Source organism: Leptonychotes weddellii, chromosome 11, assembly GCF_054177405.1.
Source record: "Leptonychotes weddellii isolate Sample4059 chromosome 11, ASM5417740v2, whole genome shotgun sequence".
Lineage (NCBI taxonomy): Eukaryota > Metazoa > Chordata > Mammalia > Carnivora > Phocidae > Leptonychotes > Leptonychotes weddellii.
The window spans coordinates 75,158,601-75,161,009 of record NC_138379.1 but is presented as its reverse complement, the minus strand read 5'-3'; the positions used below and the strand labels follow the sequence as shown (position 1 = coordinate 75,161,009).

General features: G+C 54.8%; 2 pseudogenes; both read right to left on the bottom strand.

Moving 5' to 3' along the window:
• Positions 1-213: 213 nt before the first annotated feature.
• Positions 214-2,036, bottom strand: LOC115943562 (SLC35A4 upstream open reading frame protein pseudogene; annotated as a pseudogene).
• On the bottom strand, positions 222-1,555 carry LOC102740507 (putative UDP-sugar transporter protein SLC35A4; annotated as a pseudogene).
• Positions 2,037-2,409: the final 373 nt, after the last annotated feature.

Below are 2,409 nucleotides of genomic sequence, written 5' to 3'. Positions count from 1 at the left end.
ATTCCTTAGTGTGGATCAAACCCAGTCTTCAAGTCTCCTGGGGTAACCCTTCATTCACCCACCTCCAGAGACTAACCTGGCTGCTCTCACCTCCCCAGCTTTTGTCACAAGGCACTTGTTACAGGGCTGGCGGCTGAGGAAGGGTCGGGAGGCCTGGGAGGTGGCTCTCATGATCGTACCCAATCTACAGGGTCAGGAGTCTGGGTGGAGGTGGTCAGGGGCTAGCGGCTGCCATAATACAGGCTCACAGCCACACCAATGAGCGGCGTGGCCGGGAGGAAGGCCGCCATGAGCTGCAACCGCAGCAGGGCTGCCGAGAGCATGGCATTGACCACCAGTGAGCAGGACACAACTAACAGGCGTGTGATGCTGTGGCCGTGCTTCATGACGGCTGACACGAGCAGTCCGTTTAGTGCCTGGCTCAGCACCGCAAAGCGCTGCCCATCCGGAGAAACCCTCCAGGAGGCCCGGGCCAGGGCCACCACCTGCATGCAGACCTAGATGCAGGAGCACACCAAAAGTGTAGAGGAAGAGGTTCTGAAGTGCTAGGGGCAGCCTCTGTCGCTTCATGGGCAGTTCTGGGTACACGGACGACAGGCCCGAGATGGGGCGGTACAAGATGAGAAGCAGTCGTTCCAGTGGAGCGATATGCAGGGGCATGGGGCCAGCAGCAGCTGCTGAAGGGGGTCCAGGAAGGGTGTTCCCAGGGTCCTGGACGCACCAGCTGCAGTGCTAAGCCCTGGCGTGCAGAGAGGTGGTGCTGGAGACAGAGGCAGCAGAACAGGGCCGTGCTTCCAATCTTGAGATTGCTCAGCACTTGGTAGGTGCTGGGGTCCATGTAACGTTCAGGATAGATCACCAGGTTGTTGTTAGCTCCGTAGAGTAGGGCTGATAGTGCAAAGGGGGCAGCCTGGCGCCATGGTGGGGCCCCCTGGGACCATGCTTGCCAGCCCACCAAGAGGGAGAAGGCGCACAGCAATAGCTGGGTTGGCTCCGTCAGTAGCACGGCCGAGGAGGGCCGGAAGGGCACGCTGCCATTCACATGGCACGGTGCCAGCAATGGGCATGGGCACCATGGACAGGAGCAGCATCAGGGTCCAGTGGGCCTGCCTGGGACGGCCCAGGCCTGGCGTACCGCCATCCTCTACACTTGTGCCCAAACCAGCCCCTGGGTGGCCTGTGTAGCTAGCAAGGGGGCAGCGGGAATTGTAAGAAGTTTGGGGAAAATCAGCATGGAGCCAGCTCGCAGGAGGGAGGAGCCATGATGCATCACTAGAGAGAATACTGAGAATCAGAGTCAGCTTCAAACTCCACAGTCAGGTCTGGAAGAGGATGGGGCTGGTGGCCCTAGAAGCCACAGTCTTGGGGCCAGTCCCATGGGATTAAGGAGGGGCGTCCAAACTGCTGGCTGATAAGCCACTGTTTACCCTCTGCAGGAAGGAAAGCAAGGATGAAGGCTGTGGGCAAGTTGGAGATAGCAAAAGGGTGATAGGTGGGAAGCCAAATATGGTGCCTGCAGTTGAAAGGCCTCTACCTGCAGGCCCGAGGTGCTCATCCTTCCTCCCCCATGGGATCCAGAGTTAGTTAGGCCCCTTTCGCAATGACCAAAGATAGTCCCTCAATGTCTTCTCCACATTGGGTGCAGCATGTGCCTGAGCTGCATAGATGCCAGTGCAGGTACCCACAGCAAAGCCCAATACTGCTGATGCCCTGGGTTTGGCCACCACATGGCTGGCTGAGAAGAACTTGAGGAATGGGGAGGACATGAGCAAGCCATCCTGGCTCACACCACTGCTGACTTCATCATCTACACGCTGCTGCAGGTGTTCCAACTGGTTCTTGAGAAATGCCAGGTCCTTAAGCTTGGGCAGAGAATCCTTGTCATTTGCCATCTTCCCCGCTGAACTTGTCCCATTAGTTTTTGTTGCAGTGATCTACGATTCACTATTTGCGTATAACACCCAGTGCTCCATGCAGAACGTGCCCTCCTTAATACCCATCACCAGGCTAACCCATTCCCCCATCCCCCTCCCCTCTAAAACCCTCAGTTTGTTTCTTGGAGTCCATAGTCTCTCATGGTTCATCTCCCCCTTCAATTTCCCCCCCTTCATTTTTCCCTTCCTTCTCCTAATGTCCTTTGTGCTATTCCTTATGTTCCACAAATAAGTGAAACCATATGATAATTGACTCTCTCTGCTTGACTTATTTCACTTAGCATAATCTCCTCCAGTCCCATCCATGTTGATGCAAAAGTGGGCTATTCATCCTTTCTGATGGCTGAGTAATATTCCATTGTATATATGGACCACATCTTCTTTATCCATTCATCTGTTGAAGGGCATCTTGGCTCTTTCCACAGTTTGGCTATTGTGGGTTAAAATACTTCTTGTTTTCAGTTTATTTTAGTCT